General features: G+C 37.1%; 1 protein-coding gene and 1 long non-coding RNA gene across 2 annotated transcripts in view; one reads left to right on the forward strand and one right to left on the reverse strand.

Moving 5' to 3' along the window:
* Positions 1-23777, reverse strand: part of LOC113100666 (uncharacterized) — an 81425-nt gene that overhangs the window by 19200 nt on the left and 38448 nt on the right. The window lies entirely within an intron of this gene.
* LOC113100672 (uncharacterized) lies at positions 6601-9336 on the forward strand. Its single transcript, XR_003289760.1, has 4 exons — positions 6601-6864; positions 7080-7213; positions 7516-7570; positions 8983-9336. It is a non-coding gene; the product is annotated as an uncharacterized LOC113100672 (long non-coding RNA).

The raw sequence follows: 23777 nt of genomic DNA on the forward strand, positions 1-23777 counted from the left end.
TGCTGTCTGTTGTTCTGTTGTCTGAATATGGCACTTATCACATGCTGTGTGGTATCAATGTTTGGTATCGGGGCGTTTAGGAGCTCAGTATTGATGTGCATCCCTAGAAAATATGCAGCTAATAGAGCACATTTACTGACAAATTAAACACTGTTTATCATCGCAGTGATGTTAACACATTCATTACATGAAGAAACAAAAAACATTTTCATCGAACAACTCTCTCATAAACTAACCACTCGCTCGACTCTTCAGAACAAAACTCTGTGTGAAGACAAAAATATCTCAACTTTAAACACTAACAGGTCTTTCCTTTGACACTTTATTTAAACAACTCTTTCAGTTTAAGTGATAACATGAATTGGTTAACCTGGACAATAGAGGATTCAGTAGAACTGTGTATTTCTGACTGTACCTGGTGTAGAAGTCTCTGCTGTTGTTGAATCAGCTCGAGCTGAAAGATGAATGTTAGTTCAGATGCATCAGAATACAGAAGATGTTCATTAGTTAACACAAGATAACTAACATTATCTATCATTATATTAGCACATCTCAGACTCTTCTACATCTGATCATGAGATTGTTTTCTCACCTGAGATCTTGACAGTGTATGAGACTGAGGTCTGGAGTTGATCTCTGTGAGTAACTACACATCTCCACTCTCCGTTGTGATCTTCATTCAGGATTGTTGTAGACAGATAGCTGATACAGCGATCTGATGAGAATGATATCTGATATCTATACTCTGATCTCGTCTGTTTAACACCAGTCTGATTCACCCAGAACAGATCAATTCCCTCAGAACGGATCCAATCACCACAAGAGACTCCAGCATATGAATATGAGTACAACTGACAGAAGAGAGTCACAGAGAGACCTGCACTGATCTCAGATGAAGAGACTGAAACACAAAATAACAAAGACATCTGACCATGGGCGTAGGTTTAGGGGGGGACGCTAGGTACTAGTCCCTATCAATATTTTGAGATGACAAATTTGTCCCCACAAATATTTAGCAAGCTCCTTTTAACTGCTATTTGGATCTTTGCACTGCTATTTGGATCGATTTTAACGGCCAGGACGATGACAGTACAAGAAACGCCGTAATTTGATTGGTGGCGGAGTATCTGACAGGCTACTTTTGTGCTTGCACTAGCAGCGAGCGGGTGGTTTGTGAGCGCGCATGTTGACGACGCCGACGGTAAGTTACAAGGGATGAGTGTCTCTCTGCCACATACAAAGGCCAGAGTAAAAACATTTTAATATTCCGGGGGGTTTTTTTTGCTCCTTTTTGTACTTTGTAGATGCCACCCAAGAAGAAGAAAGGGGACATAAGAAGCTTTTCCATAAAGCAGAGTCAGAGTGTGAGTAGGCAAAATAACTAGCTAGCCACAAAAATAAACTAGCAGTAGTGACTGACCAGGCTTTCAAATGCATATTGTGTGGAAAATAGTATTAACTGGTGATAGTATGTGTTACCCAGGATGATAGAATGCTACGTTAGCAAGTAACTGAATGTCAATTAGCCTGTAAGTTACCTTAACTCCTTGTGGCAGAGTATTTTTTGTTAGTGTAAATACTAATGTACATAATAATTTATCTTAATAAAACGTTTGGTTGTTCAGCATTACACAGTCTCAGATTTAAATTTTTTGAGAGTGCATTTTTGAGACTATACAGTTATACTAAATCACCATTAAATAACTGGGTGGGGGGGTGTGATGGGGGTGTCCCCACCAAAGCTGAGACCAAACCTAAGCCCATGCATCTGACTCTTCAATCATCATGAGAAGTTAAATGAAAAATTAAATTAGATCTTTTTAAATTGACCACATAATCATTAAATTACCATGAAGAACATGCAGATAAACACCAGCATCAGTTCCTTGTTGTTGATCATTCACATATTGTCTGCAGAAGTAAAGTCCATAATCTTTTTCTGTGACTCTCTTGATGTTCAGAGAGCAGTCAGACTCCAGACTCAGTCTCTCATGTCTCTCTGTGTCTGTCTTCTTTCTCCCTCCAGCAAACAGTTCAACTACTGATAAATAACTGAATCTGTTATAGTTCCATGAAGTTGAGTTACAGCCAGGAAGAGCATTATTACAGGGCAGACCGACATCTTCACCAGAACTGATGAACACATGATCCACTTCACTCAGACCTGAAACACAAGAACAGATGAGTGATTATTGTTATATGATATTAATAAATGAAGACAAAAAACACCCTAGCATTAAAAGATTCAGATCATGCCGTTTTTTTCCTGATTTAAACTGTTAGTTCACCCAAAAATTAAAATAAGCCTGTTTTACTCACCCTTGAGACATCCTCGGTGTGTTTGACTTTCTTCTAATTTTCAGTTTTGGGTGAATTAACCTTTTAATGCAAACACACTCTCCAGAATAAACTATTTATATTATTAAAATGTGAAGTTACATGAGATGTATTAAAATGTAATTTATTCCTGTGTATTTTCAGCATCATTTCTCCAGTCTTCAGTGTCACATGATCCTTCAGAAATCATTATAATATGCTGCTGGATTATTATTGGTGCTCAGTTATTAATAATGGTTAAGTGGTAAAAAATTATGCTGCTTAATATTTCCTGGAAACATTTTTTTTTTTTTTTTTTTTTTTTTTACAATTTATGATTATTTGATGAATATAATGTTCAAAACAACAGCATTTATTTGAAATATAATCTTTTGTAACATTATAAAGGTCTTTAATTGAATGCCTATTAGCAGAATAAAAGCATTACTTTCTATTAAACACACACACACAAACATTTGAATGGTTGTATAGTTCACATATTATTTCTCACATGTACAAGTCTCAGTGACAGAACTTATGTAAGTCTTAGTCAAACTACAGCAGAACAAGAATAACAACAGAAATAAAATAAGAAAGGGGCAAGTCAGAAGTTTAATGCAAACACACTCTGTTAAATTAATTACATTTACATTTATCCAGAATAAACAGTTTGTCTTGATCAGAGAGCTGTTCGAATCACAAACACACTCTTAACATGAAGATAATTCAGCATCAGATGTGTGAGTGTGAAAGCGTCTAGTTTTAGTGCGTTCAGGAATAATCCAGTATGTTCTGTTTGTAACACAATAATAAACTGATCATGTTCAGATGAACTCTTTCTCAGATTAATTCACTAACTGTCTTGAAGAGAAAACACAGATGTCTTTACCTGTGAGAAGTGAAGAGAGAAAGATCAGTCCCAGCAGACACAAGTGACACTTATCAGCCATCTTCTCTTTCTGTCAGTCTTCCTCTTCATTATATTCTCTCAACTCTTTCTTTAAATACTCTCAGCTCTTCATGTGTTTGTTCACTTCCTCTGATCTGTTTACAGTTTTTCAGCTTTACATGGTATATCCAAAAATGTATTATTATGAAAGAAGTGTTTGCCATTTGATGCAAATTCTTCATTCTGACATGTGTTTATGGGATTTTGAATGCAGTGTTGCATTTTGAAAGAGATGTGAGGCATTTTGCATTTTGTGTGTGCAGTTTTGAGAATTGAGTATAGAGTTTTGAAAAAATGAGACTTAGTTTTGAAAACGTGTGTAAGCAATTGGTGAAAACTGTAAGACAACTGGAAATGTAATGTTATGTTAACTTAAATCATTTTAAAACATCTGTTTAATGTTTTTTGTGCAATCTGTTACAAAATGTGAGTTCTGTGAACTTCTTAGGGTTTACAGTGCAGTATTACACAGTACGAAAGAAAAAAAATCCATTGTTCAAAACCTAACTTGACCTTTAACCTCTTTAAAGCATGATTGGTTGGTGTCGAGTGAAGCACATGTGAGGTGTTCGTGTGAGACACTGATGAATTAGTGTGTCATTCTGATCAAGCTACTTCCTGTTAGATTTTTGTGAAACAACTTGATTCAGATCATCTTCAGACCATGACGGCACAAAGTTATGGATTTATTGCTGATATACTAAACTATTGTTGTTAAACACATGATGACACAATGTCAAAATGGTTTTATCTCTGCATTGATCCATAGCCAGGCTCTGAACATTAGTAAGGTCCAGGGGGTTTCTATAATAACCCCTATAAATACAACTAATTATATACACTAACACTTGAAAAGAGACAGAAATGTAGATGTTTTAGAGGGATGCTCATTTTTAAACCATACCCTATTGCTTCAGAGTTTGTTACAGTTTTTCTCGATTGCTTAAACACATTTCTTGAAACTATGCCTCATATTCTCAAAACAGTTAACACAAATCCATAACGTCTCACTCAATTCCCCAAACAACCTATTTTCAGGTCAAAATGAAGCTCTACACTCAAAACCACTCACTCTTGCTGAAAAACCAAACTTTTCCCTCAGACATCACACACAAGCCCTCACACACACACTACAGTATAGTCTTACACACTGGTGAGATCAATTCAAAACAATACTACAAAAACAAAAACCAGTAATAAGTTGTTACTTGTGGTTCTCTCCCTGAAGGAACATTTCACACGATGAACGTGTATACATTAGTACATTTTCTATACCTTAATGTACTTTACAGAACAATACACCAAACAACAACAAAAATATAATCTTCCCCAGCATCACATCTTTGGTCTGGGACAGACATCACAGTCTATACTGGCTCTACTCAGGCAGTGGGGGTAAAAACCTCTCAGATATGACTGATCCATCCCTGTCACACATCAACTGTAATTTCTAGTCAGGCTTCTTCCATTCCTTAGTCTCTGTGTCCTACACAAATAGAAGTAGTGATTTTATAAAATGGAAGCAGACAGAAACTCTATTTGTATGTAAGGCAGATTGATGCATGTGTTGTAACAGAGTACAGCTCTCAAAAGTTACAGTAGAGTACACTGAGGTACATCTACCTGAATGCTTCTATGATCAAGGGGACGGTGAAGCAGCTTAAGTTTGGCTGGACTCATTGTCCAGCCTCCCTCATAGTCATAGCATGGACAAGGACATGGTCAACTAGTGGCACAAATTTCATCTGAGACTCCTTGTCTCTTTGCCCCTCATTGTCATTCTCCTCCTCTTCCTCTTCATTCACCTCTTACTCCACTGCTGACTGTTCTTGCTCATCCTCTTCCTCCTTTTCCTCCAATCTGAGATCATCCCTGAACCCGGTTTGGACTGGTTTAACCCACACAGATCTGAGATCATCTCTGAATCCGGTTTGGACTGGTTTAACCCACACAGATCTGAGATCATCCCTGAACCCGGTTTGGACTGGTTTAACCCACACAGATCTGAGATCATCTCTAAACCCAGTTTGGATGGATGATGCTGTGAATATTCACACATTCAAATCACAGTTCCTCTTCTTTCTTTAACTGTGTTTCTACAGAAGAACTTCTCCTTAATAACCTTAATAAAAAAAATGTCAGTCCATTTATAATTTCACTGTTAGTTTCATTGGTGCAGCGTTTCTAAAATGTTCATTTGAGTGATTTTATGTGAAGCTGTTGCTGTGTTTGAAATGCTATGCTATCATGCTACTCTTACTATTTCTGCAGTATTCAGTGTGTAAGCTGTGCATAGTATGAAAATGTTCTGCATGCATAGAATACCCGGATGACCTGAATCTGATAAATACAGTATAACTCAAGTACACTGAAATCAGTGCAGAAGCTGTGTTCAGAAAGGCATACTACCACACAACTCTTACTATATTGCAGTATGCTGTGTGTATACTGTGAATAGTAAGATAATGTTCTGTATGCATGGAATGCCCGGAATCTTCAAATGCGTGAGTGAACTGGAGATGTGGAATAGTAATTATAAAAACCTTTTATACATATATGTTACTGTAAACTACAAACTATTGCTGTGTATCTAAAAACAATATTGTAAGACATAAATTGTACTTTAATCTCTACAGCACGTTTCTGATCAAGTCAAATGACATCATTTTTATCTCTATAGTGCTTTATACAGTGCAAATTATTTTAAATATATTGAATAATACAAATATTGAAGTAATATAAATAATAATTTTGTTGGCAGAGACTTTTTACATTTACTCCACCCACCAATGTCTGTCTGTGATACACAGCACTGCAAAAGATCTCCATTCATCTCTAATATCAGTATCACAGCGGGTAAAAGACATGCCCTTTACCAAACTTGTTCTAGGCTACTCCTTTTCCCATCACATATCAGAACAGAAAGCAAATTATTTTTCATAAAAATAAAGGAAATATTTGAAAATTGGAAATAAAACGTCTCATTATTAATACAATATTATTTATGAGGTGGATGGCAGTATAGGTGTAGAGAGCGTTTTGTCCAAATAAAGTTGCATCCATTTAATAATATTTTTAAGAACTATAATTTAAACACTATGTTATTGCAAACTGTTTTATACTGTACTACAGTACAGAAATAAAAATATCTACCACCTAACTGCTATTTACACAATTATTATTAGTTCTGCTCAGTATGTACACTGTAAAAAAAGTCCGTAAAAATACAGTACAATATACCGTAATAATTTAAAGGAATTGTCCGTATTTTCTTTTTACAGTCGTTTCTCCGTTATTTTTAACTACGCTTTGCATTGTGGGTACAAGAAGCTCAGTCTACAATCGGCGCGAAACCAATGCTTTTGCAGGCGCCATTATTCACGGAGATAGTCTCTGTCAAAATCTCATTTTAAAGTCGGATTTAGGATTTTGAGAATGGTTCCTACACTTCCTTTGTTAATTATTTTTTGTTAAATGTAACAAACTGTATCGTTAACGTTGTTGCTGCCTGGCTTGTTTGGCAAATGAATGTCGGAGCCGTTGCATTCAACATTTTCAGCATACCGTCACATCTTAACGTTAATTTACTCGACGTGGAGGTACGTGTTGCAGTGGTTGCAGTGCACTCTTTTAGTTTTATAAATAAAGGTTTATTACCTTTTTATTGTTGTTGATGCGGTGTAACGTGTTTGTTAATGAGCATGTCTAAAGCATCAGGCGTATTAATGTTTCTGAGGTGATATTGAGCAGCTGTGATAACGTTAAATCTGAATTGCGGTACAAATGTGTTTAGAGCGCTTTATGCCTTCAACAGGAGCAGGCAGAGCAATTGTCAAGAAAAGAAGACGCCATTAACGTTACAACTTTTTATTTAAAAGAGATTATATGAGCAGAAGATCTGACAACACGGAGTTCTTCAAGGATAACGCACCTTTTCTGCCAAACGAGGTAGGTTTAGACATTTCATCGGCTTATTTATGTTAAACACACACACACACACACGATAAGTTAATTCTGTAACTTTACTGGCAACCTGTCTGTGAACGCACACACGTCATGCACGCACAGAGAATGGTGCTTCATACAAGTTCTCTCACTCTTACACAGACAAAAGCACGCACAAAATGTACATTTTTGGCGAGTGAGAGTCTCAAATAAGTTAATAAGTCTTGACTGATGTAAAGATTAGGGATGTGTCAAATGACATTGATGGTGTTTCTGTTTCTTTTCTTTTTCTTTTCTAATGGCAGGTCATAATTGCTGCTGTACTTTGCATCCCAAGCCCCCCCTGCATTCTCATCACGGGTTTGTATTATGTTTTATTTATTAAGTTTTTATTAATGAAAGCTTATGTGTAGCAAAATTCAGTTAGAAATGTAATATGCAAAATGGCAATGCAATATGTAAAACAGCAATGTGTTTCTGTATTTTAATGTACATTTTGCCTACATGTCCAGTATTTAGTGCAAAATGAAAATGAAAAAAAAAAACATTATATATTTAACATTTGCTATTTCCTACAACAATACTTTTAATATGCAAAATAAAAACATATTTTAATGCTTTATAAGTTGCAAAATTCAAATGAACATATATTACACAAATTGATTAGATTTGTTTAATATGTCCAAGCAAAAACTGTAGTAAAATTATCATTTAAATGCTGTTTTTCCTAAACAAATTTTGACTTGGGGGTAGGACACATGGGATTGCATTTTCATCATAATACAGCATGATAATTGTAGCAAAATACAGTGAGAATTTCAGAATGCAACCAAAGGTGCCACAAAATGGTGGTTTCAATTTCTATTATTCTTAGTGCATTGAAGAAGTGGATTGACACTTACAAGATGTTTCAGTTGCATTTTCACTTAATACCTCGCAATGAATATAAAGTCAGTGTGGATTTGAAATGCATTTGGAAATGCATCACGCCCCTGACCTGTCAATCGTTAGGCTACATCAAGGTGGGGGTCAGCAACAGGACACACAATATGTGTATATTCACTCAACCAAACGCTCTCCACACTGACTTAAACTAAATTTATCGCTGGGTATTAAATGAAAATGGTATTGAAACGTCTTATATGTAAGAGTCAATGCATTTAAGAAAAATAAAGATTTAAATCACCATTTTGCTGCACATTTGGCTCAGAATGCATTGTGAAATTCTCACTGCATTTTTGCTACAATTTCATAAGGTATTATGATGAAATTGCAATCCCAAGTGTCCTACCCCCCAAGTCTAAATGCATTTAGGAAAAACGGCAATTAATAATAATTTAGCTAGATTTTTTGCTTGGACATGTTAAACATCTAATAAATTTGGGTAATGCATTTTCACTGTAATTTTGCAACTTATAAAGTGTTAAAATGTTTTTAATTTGCATTTTAAAACTAGTGTAGAAAATGGCAAATGTAAATTATATAACTTTTTTTTATTTTGCACTAAATTTGACACATGTATGGTAAAATGTTAATTAAAATACAAAACTACATTGGCATTTTATGTATTGCATTGCCATTTTGCACATTTCAAATTGAATTTTGCTATCCATATGGTTCCATATTTATTTACCATTAGGGATGTTCAACACTGACAAGAAATTAGTCATGGAGTCAGTTAACAGAAAGATTGAATCAATGTTTGGAGTGGCTTTCTGAATTTACAATGTGTTGTTTATAATTTCTTTGTTTATTGTTATTGGTGATTCCAGATTGCTGTCACACAAGTTACCATTTCCTCCCCCGTTGTGGTCGGCCGAGCTACACATTCTCTTTGTTTTATTTTAAACATAAATATCCAGAGGAGAATGGCACCTACGCTGGAATTCATTCAAATGTAAGGAACATATCTAATAAAACTGTCTATAAAGCATTTTGTTATGTTGCCATTTAGTTGAAAATAATAAGGGTTAGTTCACTCAAAAGCAAAAATTCTGTCATTAATTACTCACCCTCTTGTTGTTTCGAACCTGTAAGACCTTCATTCATCTTCAGAACACAAATTAAGATATTTTTGATGGAATCTGAGAGCTTTCTGACCCTCCATAGAAAGCAAGTGCCCTACCACGATCAAGGCACAGAAATATAGTATAAGGACTTTGTGAAAATGGTGCATGTGACATCAGTAGTTCAACTGTAATTTTACGTAAATTTTGTGTTCTGAAGATAATTGAATGATTTACGGGTTAAGAACGACATGAAGATGAGTGATTAATGACAGTTTTCATTTTTATGTGAACTAATGATCTCTAAGTATTTCATAAAACATTCTTGACAAGATCACGTGACCGATGCAATTGGAGACCACTGGAAATGCAAGTTTAGCATTTTATAAGCAATGCTTAAAATGGAACTTGATAATTCAATCTCAACCTGTTCTGCACATTACTCTGTACTTCACTTTCATTAATTTTCATTTCTTGTCATTAACAGTCTTCCTTCTAGATTCCAAGGTTTTTTTTTTTTTTTTTTTTTCAAATCTCAATTTAGGACTTGGACTGAACATGCAGCAAAAAAAAAAAAAAAAAAAAAAAAAAAAAGTTTCCTCAAACGGGCACATGGCAAGAGATACTAAAAGCACACAAACACTTGGAGCCCTGATCTTAATTTAGATTGTATAGTTCTCTTAGTTTAACATTAAAATGTCAGGAATGAGTGCATAAATCTTTGTTCTTTATTTTCAAATGCTGTACAAGCTTTTTATTTATTTTTTTTTATGTCAATTGTAGATGCAGATAATTTAGCATGAATAAAAGGTAAGTTAATCTAAGTTCACCCGTAATATTATATGAAAAGTCTCATTCCAATCCTATTAGACTTTTGTTCATTTTTGGAACACTAATGAAGATCCATTTTAATGAAATCTGACAGCTATACTGTATTAGACCTTGAAATGGTAGTTGCATAGGCTGTCAATGGAGGGACAGAAAGCAGAGATTTCATAAAATATACTATTCATTTGTGTTTCAAAGATGAATGGAAATCGTATGGATTTGGAACGGTATGAGGGAAAGTAACTGATGTCAGAATTCACATGTTGTACTTTTAAATAATGTGTTCTATAGGAAAATTATGTAATTTCACTTGACTATTGACTATTAGTCTGTAGCAATTGTTAATAATGACAGCCCTGTCTTTGTATAAATTTTTACCCCATGTATTAAAAAAATAATAAAATAATAAAATCTTTATCTTTGTGACCATTATTTGGTGCAACACCAATATTGTACAGGTACCTGCTCATATTTTATTTTAATTTTGTACGGAATTAAACATTTTAGGATGACTGAAGTGTCCTTTTAATGGTACTGATTGAGTAATTTAATAATACGGAATATTACATTTTAGGTTTGATGGAAGTGTCCCTAAATGGTAAAGAAAAAGTCTGGTAAATCTACGGAAATATCTGTTATAGGGTTTACGGAATTGTCCGTACAATGACGCAAAAAATTACGGAAAATACGGAATTTTCCATTTTAGGTTTGACGGAAGTGTCCGTCAATGGTACAGAAAAACTCAGGTAAATCTACGGAAATATCCGTTTCAAGGTTTACGGAAGTGCCCGTACAATAACGGAAAAAGTGCTGGTAATTAATTACCAGTACTTTTTCCGTTTTTTAACGGAACTTTTTTTAACAGTGTAAAGTCCATTAATTATTAAATGATTTCAATTGGGCAATGTAACATTCTTTACTTGTATGAATCCTTAATTGACAAGCCTTTGTAAAAAAGAATGGTTAGTACATTTACTTGTGAGGTAACAACCTCAGCAGCTGTGCTGAATTAATGTTTTGTCATGTGACAACACTTTACTATACCACTTTGAAACATTTGTTGCTTATTGTATACTGTTTCACACACTATTCTTAAAAAAAAAATGTAGGCAGTATACACTATGTACCGGGCAGTAAGCAGTAAGCAGGTATGCCATCTCGAACACAGCCAGGGTTCCTCATTCACACACCTGGCTGTGATGTTCAAGTGAACTCAAAGACCATGATTAGCTGATTCAGGTGTGTTTAATTAAGCTGCAGCAAGTGTCCCTCCAGGAGCAGGACTGAGGAGACTGATGTAGCTAAAGCACAGATCTACACATACGACCAGCAGATCCCAGACCTGTTCAGGAGCCTCCCCAACACTGCACACGCTGAACGTCTCTACCTCTGGAGTCTCTACTAACCAGCTGATGACTGAATCAGGTGTGTTTGATTAGAGAGAGACACCATGGCCCTCACTGTTGCTGCTCTGATGGACCGATACAGAGGAGCAGAAGATGAACCCTAACCTGACCCTCAGTCACTGTATGAAACAAGAGTTAGGTCTTACACTCCATGATGCTGTACAACGTATTACAGAGAGTCGTCTTCAGATCTTCATGCACTCACTGGGTTATGAGTCGGACTCTCTAACACTTTTGGTGGAGATGTTGATGACCCTACAGGCCTCACGCCTGATTCTTCAGAGGAAAGACAGTCAGTGCTGATTCTGAGAACACTGCTGTCTGTGAGATGAGATGCATGAATGAGGAACTTGAAAGATAAGAAGTCTGAGTATTTAGAGTACTGTATAGGGCAGAGTAGTGTATTTCATGACTTATTCTTTATTCCTCTGACCGACAACATTGAGAACAGAATTAGCTGCTGTAGATCTGTCAAACTGACCATCTGATGAAGACATGAGGATGAGAAACTTCTCATGATACTCAAGACTCTCTCAACCAGTCCCACGCTCCTCGAGGAATTCACGATTTTAAGTTTCAGGAGAGAATCTGCTCACTGCTGTCTCCACACTTCCATCAGTGAACATCTACAGCTCATTTATTTGCTGGATTTCTGCAGATTATTATGATAATAGTGATTATGGGATCATCATATTCCATATAAAGTTTTACAGAGATATTTTGCATCTAGTCCAGAGTCAAGATCTACTTACAATCTTGAGATGGTTGACAGTCGTTCTACTTTCATAACTAAAATAGAGTATTAATTATAGCAGCTGTAGAGTTTCAGATCTGTGATCTCACTGTTGAGGTTTGGAAACATGCGAGTTAGACCGCAGTAGAGCAGAGATCATCTCTGAACCCAGTTTAGACATACTGTGAACTCTGAATCATTCTGATGACAGTTTCTCTTCTTTCTTTCAGTGAGCTTCTGTATGCCACTAAACTCCTTTCAGTTAACAGTGGAATGACGATATGTAATCATCCAATCATGGGTTTGATCCAGAGAACACACGTGCTCATAAAATGTATATGCTCCATAAATCATAATTTTGCATGATTTCTTTGGGGGAGTTAAAGTGGGTTTCACTGTGGTCATTCGAGCGAATAAGCCACCTTGTAAAATATGCACGAATTACTGTGAAATCTGTATAAAAAGTCATTACAGATGCAACACGATACTGTCATTATTTTTATGCCCGCTAGAGGCCGCTCTAAATAAAACATAAATATAGGTCATGATAAGGAGGACAGGGGTACAGTAATAATTGGGATATTTATTTAAATTGTTCTAGATTCCTGTCAATTTAATTTAAATTTAATTCTAATTCCTTTTAATTTTGGGAAGTCGTGGCTTAGTGGTTAGAGAGTTTGACTCTTAATCCTTAGGTTGTGGGTTCTAGTCTCTGTCCAGCAATACCATGACTGAGGTGCCCCTGAGCAAGGCATTGCTGTGTGCGGTTGCACTTTGGATGGGTGCAAAGGACACACTTGGCTGTATGTCATGTGATTTTATTAAATTTTTTGTAGGAGAAATTGATTTTGTTTAAGAGATTAATTGTTTGTTTGCTTGTTTATAAATTCTATGAATGTATTTTATCTCTTTAATATTATTTACCCAAAACATGTTGGGCCCTATAATACACTCGGCACAATGCGATGCAAAGCACAGCACAAGTGTGTTTGCTAGTTTCAGTCTGGCGCCATTAGCATTTTCTCGTTCAGCAACACTCATTTGTGCACCCATGATTATGCTGGTCTAAAAGAGGTGTGTTCAGGCGCATTGGTGGCACATTGCTATTTTAAGGAGCTGAAAAAAAAAACAGCTCAAACCTGCTCTACTATATGGCAAATTTTTTTTTCTTTGTTATTTAAAGAGCGTATCACTGATCATAATCTAGATATGCTCTGTATGACAGAAACCTGGCTAAAACCTGATGATTACATTATTTTAAATAAGTCCTCCCCCCAAGATTACTGTTATAAACATGAGCCGCGTCTAAAAGGCAAAGGGGGAGGTGTTGCTTCAATTTATAACAACGTTTTCAGGATTTCTCAGAGGGCAGGCTTCAAGTATAACTCGTTTGAAGTAATGGTGCTTCATATAACATTATCCAGAGAAACCAATGTTAATGATAAATCCCCTGCTGTGTTTGTACTGGCTACTGTATACAGGCCACCAGGGCACCATACAGACTTTATTAAAGAGTTTGGTGATTTTACATCCGAGTTAGTTCTGGCTGCAGATAAAGTTTTAATAGTTGGTGATTTTAATATCCATGTTGATAATGAAAAAGATGCAAACATAACCCCAGGTATTTATTCAATACAGTGGTTAAATTAACGAAAAATAAATCCTCAACAAGTGTTGACATTTCCCAACATCACAGCAGTAATGACTTTATGAACTACTTTACTTCTAAAATCGATACTATTAGAGATAAAATTGCAACCATTCAGCCGTCAGCTACAGTATCACATCAGACAGTGCACTATAGACCCCCTGAGGAACAGGCCCACTCATTCTCTACTATAGGAGAGGAAGAATTGAATAAACTTGTTAAATCATCTAAACCAACAACATGTATGTTAGACCCTATACCATCTAAGCTCCTAAAAGAGGTGCTTCCAGAAGTCATAGGTCCTCTTCTGACTATTATTAATTCCTCATTGTCATTAGGATATGTCCCCAAAACCTTCAGACTGGCTGTTATTAAGCCTCTCATCAAAAAACCACAACTTGACCCCAAAGAACTAGTTAATTATAGACCAATCTCGAATCTCCCTTTTCTGTCCAAGATACTAGAAAAGGTGGTATCCTCACAATTATATTCCTTCTTAAAGAAAAATGGTATCTGTGAGGATTTCCAGTCAGGCTTTAGACCGTATCATAGTACTGAGACTGCTCTCCTTAGAGTTACAAATGATCTGCTCTTATCATCTGATCGTGGTTGTATCTCTCTATTAGTTTTATTGGATCTTAGTGTTGCCTTCAACACTACTGACCACAACATTCTTTTGCATAGACTTGAACACTTTTTTGGCATTAATGGAAGTGCATTAGCATGGTTTAACCCTCTGATGTCTAAGGGTATTTTTGGGGCCTGGAGAAGTTTTGTCATTCCCTGACATTTGTGCTTTTTTTCAGTTGCTTAAAAACATCTAAATGGTTTAAGTCTAATATCACTGTAATCAGCACAAACTAGGCCATAATAATATGTAGCCATAATATCATTGATCATTGTTCTCACAAAAAATATTTTCTCATAACATGAGCTCTGCAGTTTAGTTTAAGGATGAATCATTGTGCAAGTCATTATGTGTTTCCACTAGCATACTAATATGTCTATATTCATATAATTTTAGGTAATATAACATCTGCGTAATAAATATGTAATTTCAGAGTTTATCTACCCCCTGGTACTTTTATCTCCATTAATTAATTCGGGAGGAGCAGTCACAGTTCATTAACCTGATTAGCACAAGTGGAGACCAATCAGTAATCAACTCATGACAAGGCATAAATAACAGCAGAACCTACCTCTGTTCATTGACAGTTTTCAGCATCCCTCCTCCACCCCATTTCTCCTCACTTATAGATCCATCTACTCTTACCACAACCGGGGGGAGTACTCTGGGTTCGGGCCACATCCCGAGCTCGGAGCCCTCCACCCGGACAGCACGCCAAATACGCATAAACTTACTGTATTAATATACGTAGATGTGAACTCGTGAAATGTAACTGTGTATATTAAACTGAAAACAAAGTTTAAAATCGTTGATTACTTAATTACTTTTCTCTCTCCGGGAAAAGAGTTTGGACACTGTAACGATAGAACTCCATAATCATCGGGAAGAAGGAGGCGGGAACCGGCGCACAATCAAAACATTTTAATATTCAAAATAAATACAAAACAGCGCACCAGCCCCTCGTGGACGACTGGTGCGCGCAAATAAAAACCAAAACATCAAATAATGTCCCAGGCCTGGTCCTCTCTCGTCCTTCACTATAGTCGCTCCAGTTTTATATCCTTCCATCTCCTCCGTGGGACTCGATACCGGCGGTGGGGCGCAGGTGTAGCTCATCTCCAATCACTACACCTGGCCTCACTCCTCGTTCCCACGCCTCTCGGCCCCGCCCCACTCGCCACAGACACATGGTCTAGATTGTTGTACAGCACACAGATATTTATGGCAAGTTAATTTTTTATAATCATTTTCTAGCCTTATCTCCAAATGACTACAGCCCCATTGACTCCCTCTGCCAATGTATTGATGAAATTAATAGTTGGATGAGCCAGAACTTTCTTCAGTTAGACAAGGAAAAAACTGAAGTCATTGCATTTGGAAACAAAGATGAAGTGTTCAAGGTGAATGCATACCTTGACTCTAGGGGTCAAACAACTAAAAATCAAGTCAGGAATCTTGGTGTGATTCTGGAGACAGACCTTAGTTTCAGTAGTCATGTCAAAGCAGTAACTAAATCAGCATACTATCATCTAAAAAACATTGCAAGAATTAGATGTATTGTTTCCAGTCAAGACTTAGAGAAACTTGTTCATGCCTTTATCACCAGCAGGGTGGACTATTGTAATGGGCTCCTCACCGGCCTTCCCAAAAAGACCACTAGACAGCTGCAGCTCATCCAGAACCAGAAAATCTGAGCATATCACACCAGTCCTCAGGTCCTTACACTGGCTTCCAGTTACATTTAGGATTGATTTTAAAGTACTTTTACTCGTATATAAGTCACTAAATGACCTAGGACCGAAATAAAATGCAGATATGTTCACTGAATATAAACCTAACAGAGCACTCAGATCATTAGGATAGAGTCAGTTAGAAATACCAAGGGTTCACACAAAACAAGGGGAGTCCTCCTTTAGTCACACCCGCAGTTGGAATCAGCTTCCAGAAGAGATCAGATGTGCTAAAACACTAGTCACATTTAAATCTAGACTCAAATCTGTTTAGCTGCATTTACTGAATTATCACTGTGCAATGTCCAAACCAATTGCACTGTATTTTACAATATTCACTGTATTTTATGTAAAACCATTTCCCATTTCAAACTGTTTTAAATTTATTTTAAATCAGTCCGTTTTTTTTTTTACTTTTCCAAAGTATTGCTTGTTTTTATGTTTGTATTATTTTTTCGTGACTATTTTACTTTTTTTAATGTTAAGAACTTTGAATTACCATTGTGTACGAAATGTGCTATATTAATAAACTTGCCTTGCCTTGCCTTGCCTATAAATCCTGGTATGTATGGAAAATTGCGTATGCATATTTCTATGGCCATTTTGTACACAACATTTATAAACGAGGGCACTGGTCACTATGTCCAGTATCAGCAGTACAGTATGTACGACACAACTAATAATAAACTCATCATGTTCAGATGAACTCTTTCTCAGATTAATTCACTAACTGTCTTGAAGAGAAAACACAGATGTCTTTACCTGTGAGAAGTGAAGAGAGAAAGATCAGTCCCAGCAGACACAAGTGACACTTATCAGCCATCTTCTCTTTCTGTCAGTCTTCCTCTTCATTATATGATCTCAACTCTTTCTTTAAATAGTCTCAGCTCCTCCTGTGTTTGTTCACTTCCTCTGATCTACAGACCGAGTGTTTAAATGCTGCTTTATAGTGAGATGAAGACATTTGCATAAGTTTTCTAAATGTTCTAAAAGCCAGATGTGTTTTGAAGGCCTCGTGGTCGCATGATTGTAACTGTATGGAGGATGAGTGATGTGTATGTTGTAAATGAAGATTATTAAACCGCACACCCGGGCTCAGCGCCACCCGGTGGCCATAAGAGAACAGCGAACACTGGAAAATATGCTTATAAAACTGTCAATATTTGTGCCAAATTTCCTGCTGCCAACAGGTGGTGCTATGATTATAACTGAATATTGGCATGTAGATGTCTTCAGCCCAGGACTCTCACCAAACGTGAAGTTTGAGGCAGATCAGACATTGCATGTTTAAGATATTTTAAAACTAGTAATTTCCTGTTGCCAGCAGGTGGCGTATGATTATAACTGAAATAAGTCAAGTCACTTTTATTATCACATCACCACAGCACATGTGCCTTCATGAGTGAAATTCTTATGAGCTTGCTCCAGAAATTGCAGAAACATTTAACATATAACCATACAGACTTCAACAGGTGAAAATGTGCAATATGCAAATACATCTAGTCAGTACACACAGTGTACTATTATACATACTTACAGTTAACACTACACCCCAGCCAGCAATGACATGTGGGGTCCAGATGAGGGCTTCATGGGTGGTAAATGTGAGCACCATTATGGGCTTGCACCCGGGATCCACATTGGGGCAAGCCGTGGAAGCCCAGACATACTAAAAATAGGACCTGTAAGGGTACTGCATGGGTCTTAATTGGGCAATTCATGTCAGACCAATTTGGGCCCCACCTGCCCAAATGGGTCTAAATTGGGTTTGCACCCAGGATCCAGTCGTGGATGCCCAGATGGGCTTTAAAAGGGATCTATAAGGGTGTTATGTGGGATCTTAACCGGGCAATTCATGACAGACCCACCTGCCTAAAGGGGTTTAAAGTGGGCTTGCACCAGGATTCAACCATGAATGCACCTATGGGCTTATAGTGGGCTCTGTAAGGATCTTTAAACCGATACCGAAATGAATAACAGAATGTAAATGTAAATGTAATTATAAGGGTAATTATAGAAACCCCCTTGACCTCATTAATTTAAAAAGCCTGGCTATGGCCATGATTACACATGTGTGTACTGATTTTCATGCATCTATGTAAAATGTAGCTCGAGGTGCACTCCATTGAAATTTTATAAGTGGTGCTATCAAGTCTTTTTGTCATACTCACATTCAAATGTGAAGAAGAAGGCCCTAATAAGAATAGAAGCCTGAATGTATAGAATAAAGCAATACTCTAATGGAATTAGTGGGCTAAAGTCGACTTTCTTCTAAATAACACACATTTCATGAACCTTTTCAGTGAGTTTAAAATATTCGGCGCCCAGGGGTGCTTCAATAAAATATGAAACCCTGCCCCCTGGTATTTTAGAACGTTCCCCTTACTGTTTCCATGGCGACGCATCAGGCTTGTCACATGACACACCATGTCTACAACACAGGGCTAGGCAAGGCAAGACAAGGCAAGAGTTGACGGAAATGTAACGCTCAGACATCAAACAAGGACTCCGTAACAAGGACAGAAACAACCCAGGTATTTTAAGACAGGTACAAACGATGTAAGTGGAAACAGCTAAAAACAATGAACAGTGATGATAAGGGGAGGTGAGACCTCTAGTGGACACCCAGGGATACACAGACCAGAAACTGTGACATTACCCCTCTCTAAGGAGCAGCTACCAGATGCTCCTCAGACACACCAAAAAAACCAAAAAGACCAGGAGGGAGGAGGACCGGAGGAGGTTCAGGTGGAGGGATGGAGGGCCAGACAATCTGAGGGGAACAGACAGAAATATAACAGAACTCAAGTACACAAAACAGAAGTCCATAAGGAACACCATGTGGCGCCCACCAGGGCGGAGCTGAAGACCACCACAGCCTTGTGGTCAAGGCCAGAGCCCTCCAGGGCGGAGCGGAAGACCACCACGTCCAGGTGGTCGCCGCCAGAGTCCCCCAGGGCGGAGCAGACGACCACCACATCCTTGTGTTCGATGTCGGAGTCCCCCAGGGCGGAGCCGATGACCAATACGCCCCCATGGTTGAGGCCGGAGTCCCCCAGGACGGAGCAGCAGACCACCCAGTGACTTGACTTGGCTCTGGAGGGTCATCGAACACCTGACTCGACTCCGGAGAGTCCACCGGAACCTGACTCGACTCCTGAGAGTCTACCGGAACCTGACTCGACTCCTGAGAGTTCGCGGGAACATGACTCGACTCTGGAGAGTCCACCGGAACCTGACTCGACTCCGGAGAGTCCACCGGAACCTGACTCGACTCTGGAGAGTCCACCGGTACCTGACTCGACTTCCGGAGAGTCCACGTGAATCTAACTTGACTCTGGAGAGTCCACCGGTACCTGACTCGACTCCGGAGAGTCCATGTGAATCTGACTCGACTTTGGAGAGTTCACAGGAACATGACTCGACTCTGGAGAGTCCACCGGAACCTGACTAGACTCTGGACTGTCTTTGAAGACCTAAGGCACCTCGGCTTCGGGCACTGCCTCTGGAACGGTCTCGGGCACCACCTCGGCATCGGGCACCACCTCGGCCTCCGGAACAGCATCGGGCACCGCCTCGGCATCGGGCACCACCTCGGCCTCTGGAACAGCATCGGCTAGTCACCGCTGACCCTCCTGAGTCAGGGCTAGTCACCGCTGACCCTCCTGAGTCAGGTCTAGTCACCACTGACCCTCCAGAGTCAGGTCAAGTCACCGATCTTCTGGAGTCCAGTAAAGACACTAGGGGATTACCAGAGTTTCGTAGTCCCGTTGGTCCGGCCCGCACAGAGGTCAGCTCCGCCTTGGGGGGCTCCTGTCACAGTGTCTGGGTTGTTGTTCCCTGGGGTTCCACTAGATGTCCTCCTTTCTCACGGTGTCTGTCACCAGATCACTTCCTGTTTCCTTATTTGGTCACCCCTCTCCTTGTTGTGTAATTGATTGTCCCCCACCGGTCTCCTGTTCCCTCATTATCCTTCTGTCTATTTATACCCAGTCTGTCTTAGTCTGTGTGACGGAGTCCTTCCGAGGCGAGAGAACCAAGTGCAGGTATGTTTCTTTAATAAGGGTAATCCAAACGGGTAAACAAGCCAAGCAGGGTCAAAACCAGAATATCCAAAACAAAACATAAACAGGACACGAACACAGGGCTAGGCAAGGCAAGACAAGGCAAGAGTTGACAGACATGTAATGCTCAGACATCATACAAGGACTCCGTAACAAGGACAGAAACAACCCAGGTATTTAAAGACAGGTGCAAACGATGTAAGTGGAAACAGCTAAAAACAATGAACAGTGACGATAAGGGGAGGTGAGACCTCTAGTGGACACCCAGGGATACACAGACCAGACACTGTGACAATTTATGCGTATTTAAATGTCTGAAACCTAACATATGCATTATGTGGTTAATTACACTGCATATTTGTGATAATATGACAAGAACAGTGCACATCTCTCTCTGGCTCAGTTATGTGACATCACCGAATGTTTTAATATATGTGGGACCATACCGCTAAAAAAGGTAAATAATATTATAAATACAGGCCTGTTATTCTGAATTATGTGAAAAGGCTACTAAAAATAGGTAACACAAAACGGTTATATGGTCACCAAGGTGAATTGGTTTAGTCTTGACTTCTGGTCGTGAGTGACAGTGTTGGGGAGATGGGACATCTGATGATTGTCGAGTGCCAAATAAACTCAGAGATGGACAGGAAAAGGTCAAAGCGATCAGGTGCATAATTTGGAAAAAGAGAAAAGAAGAGGAGAGGAGAAACAAGTAAAAGATAAAGGTATCCATCTATGTTCTCTCTGTATGATTATTATGATTTGTGCAATCGAGAAAGTACATTTCCTCTTTTGACATGACAAGAGGTTGTGACACATTCTTCAGTGTGAGAACAGCAAACATGATCCTAGTCTCAGTCTCAGACATCACGTCCACTGACTGTTAGCTGAACGTCTGATACATACGACACACAAAAGTGGAAACACTTCATGAGTTTCCAAAGTCATCGTCAGTGGTTGAATTCTACAGGATTTCTGGGAGATGTGTGTGTCACGTTCTTTAATGTTCTGCCTGGAAACAAAGATGCCATGACACCAAACCCCCTCACGAAAGAAGAAAGCCGTAGTGTTCACAACTGTGATGAGGAGCGTTTATCAGGATCAGCTAAACACTGGATTCTCAAAATTATGTGAAAAGTTTGTGGCATAAACTCTTTAAAATATGTCAGAGTTTTACACACTGGTCTGTTATTATGGAAACATTTCCACACCTCGAAACATGACTCTGAATGAAACAAACTGTGATTGGTTGTTTGACGTGTCAGTCATATAAATATTTAAAAACTAAATTTTTGTTTAGTTATACTATTTGCTAATGACTTCATTTGGACAACTTTAAAGGGGATTTTCTCAATATTACATTTTTTTACATCCTCAGACTCGGACAAATGTTGTCCTTTATGGTAACATTTTATGGTTATAGTAAAAAGAATGATTTTTGAACAACAGGAAAAGTTAAAGATTATGTAAAAAAATAAAAATAATAATAATACAAATTATAATAATGACAGGACTGAAACAGATACATTGTTTTTTAGAAGATGGTGTTCTCCTGTGCCAAGAGTCAGTATGAAAACATAACCTAACACAATAAAGATAGTTTAATACCAAACCTCATTCTCATTGATTTGTATGCTTTCAACCTTCATATATTTTACATATAAATATATTTCAAAATGGACTTTTTATGCAAGAAAATTTATTTTCTTGGACTGAAATATATAGAGGTCAATATATATATATATATATATATATATATATATATATATATATATATATATATATATATATATATATATATTTAAAATATAAATATATTTATATATAAAAATGTGTAAAAAAATATATTAAAAATGTTTTATTGGTATATATTTTCATAAATATGTATATTTACGTAAATACATATATTTTTGACAATGTTTTGGTATGTTTTTTCAATGTATTTTTAATGTTAAAATAAATTTTAAAAAATATACAAATATTGTGCAAATTATATGTACATGAATATATTTTAAAATATATTGTACCAAATTAATTTTTTTGAAAAAGGTTTTATACATTTTATACATGAAAAACAAATTGTATATATATATATATATATATATATATATATATATATATATATATATATATATATATACCCTTTCCTGAGCCGTTAACTTAACTATTCTGATTAAAAATAAAAAAAAACTCACACTGTAGTTATGGTCAGTTAACTCTTTGTGTGAGTCAGTAACATCATTATTCTGATCTGTGAAGACTGACCCAAACTGAACTGTGAAGTTTTCAGAAATCGAGCTTGACCTAAAACTGTATTTGTGTATTCCAGCAGTCTGCGTGTTTAATAGTCAACATGAGGAATGCAGCACCGGCTGCAGCCACCACAAAAGATTGCACTTTTAGAAAAAAATGGCTTAAAGGTAAAAAAAAAAAAAAAAAATCAGCACAATTAGATACAGTATATAGATATATAAATAAGATATATCACCACAATAACACCCTAAGCTAAATATTGTCTAATTATCAGTATCGATAAAAACCCAGAAATAAATATATTTTGTCAATATTGCAAACCCTTGATTTTTTTTCTTTATTTTTTTGTGCCACCCCAAGATTTACTGTGGCTTCATCTGGCCACCACTATTAAACTTTTCTGGGGCCGCCACTAGTGAGCAGTGTCAAGTGTCATATTACCAAATGCATTATGGTCTTTTGAAATCAAAACTTTTTATAATCTTGGCAACAAACATTGGATCATTGGATTTTGAGAGAGAAGTAATATTGACAGAGAAGACATTTGTTACAGAAAAATGCATTAAAAACTTTGGATCTCACAGGAACCTCAATTATTTTATATCAACTTCAATTTTGGAACATAACTTATTTAGACATAAGGCTTTAATTTTCTACCAATTTTAGAGTAAAACCTGTTATATAAAATATGTATAATAAATAAAATATAATACGATTAATATAGCACATTTTATTCAAAGTGCATTTTAACTTCTAAACATTTTTGATACTTTAATTGTTTGATTTTTTTTTTACCTTTGACATAATCTGCAGATTTTCTTTAAAAAGAGAACAACGTTAGGTCTATATTCCCAAGTGTTCATAAATTACAAAAATGTAAGTTTGGTTAGTGCACTTTAATGCTACGTTAAAGAAGGGAGGTCACAGTTAAGGGGATAAAGGCTCATTTCTGTTATCGCAGGCTTCATTTGTGAATGTAAGATATTGATTTAAATGAAATCAGAAGACTGTGTTCACCCATCAGTGTTTGCTCATGTTTTGCTCATGTGCTGTTCACTAACACTTACAACAAACATCACATTCATTGTGATTCAAGCCATACACCATTGTTCAGTTTTAAAATGTTTAATTCAGAAATATTTTAGTGATAAGGAGAATTTATATTACATTTTACATCCTATTACAATCATAATTTTTACATAAGATAACAAAAGATGTTTACTGAAACAATCAGTTTTTCTGTTTACTCTCAATGATGAACTGTTCAG

The sequence above is a fragment of the Carassius auratus genome, unplaced genomic scaffold (genome assembly GCF_003368295.1).
Source record: "Carassius auratus strain Wakin unplaced genomic scaffold, ASM336829v1 scaf_tig00217329, whole genome shotgun sequence".
Taxonomy (NCBI): domain Eukaryota; kingdom Metazoa; phylum Chordata; class Actinopteri; order Cypriniformes; family Cyprinidae; genus Carassius; species Carassius auratus.